General features: G+C 40.8%; 1 non-coding gene across 1 annotated transcript; it reads left to right on the top strand.

The window, feature by feature from the left end:
• The first annotated feature begins 532 nt into the window (after positions 1–532).
• Positions 533–636, top strand: LOC130942357 (small nucleolar RNA R71). Its single transcript, XR_009070930.1, has one exon. It is a non-coding gene; the product is annotated as a small nucleolar RNA R71 (small nucleolar RNA).
• The last annotated feature ends 238 nt before the right edge of the window (positions 637–874 follow it).

Genomic DNA, 874 nt, shown 5'->3' with positions numbered 1-874 from the left:
TGGAAAAGGCTTGCCATTGCTAAACCTGTTTCTTCCACCATTATTGTTATTGAAACCTTGTTGAGGTTTCTCTTGATTCTTCCATGAGAAATTTGGGTGATTTCTCCATGAAGAATTATAGGTGTTTCCATAGGGTTCCCCTAGGTAATTCACCTCTTCCATTGAAGGGTTCTCAGGATCATAGGCTTCTTCCTCAGATGAAGCATCCTTAGTACTGCTTGGTGCATTTTGCATTTCAGATAGACTTTGAGAAATCAAATTGACTTGTTGAGTCAATATCTTGTTCTGAGCCAGTATGGCATTCAGAGCATCAATCTCAAGAACTCCTTTCTTCTGACTTGTCCCATTGTTCACAGGATTTCTTTCAGAAGTGTACATGAATTGGTTATTTGCAACCATTTCAATTAGTTCCTGAGCCTCTGTAGGCGTCTTCTTCAGATGAAGAGATCCTCCAGCAGAGCTATCCAAAGACATCTTGGACAGTTCAGAGAGACCATCATAGAAAATACCTATGATGCTCCATTCAGAAAGCATGTCAGATGGACATTTTCTGATCAATTGTTTGTATCTTTCCCAAGCTTCATAGAGGGATTCTCCATTCTTCTGTCTGAAGGTTTGGACTTCCACTCTAAGCTTACTCCATTTTTGAGGTGGAAAGAATTTTGCCAAGAAGGCATTGACTAGCTTTTCCCAAGAGTCCAGGCTATCTTTAGGTTGTGAGTCCAACCATATTCTAGCTCTGTCTCTTACAGCAAAAGGGAATAGCATCAGTCTGTAGATCTCAGGGTCAACCCCATTAGTCTTGACTGTGTCACAGATTTGCAAGAACTCAGCTAAAAACTGATGAGGATCTTCCATTGGAAGTCCATGGAAC

The sequence above is a fragment of the Arachis stenosperma genome, chromosome 7, assembly GCF_014773155.1.
Source record: "Arachis stenosperma cultivar V10309 chromosome 7, arast.V10309.gnm1.PFL2, whole genome shotgun sequence".
In the NCBI taxonomy this organism is placed as follows: Eukaryota; Viridiplantae; Streptophyta; class Magnoliopsida; order Fabales; family Fabaceae; genus Arachis; species Arachis stenosperma.
The sequence above is the reverse complement of the archived record's forward strand: the minus strand, read 5'-3'. Positions and strand labels throughout refer to the sequence as shown.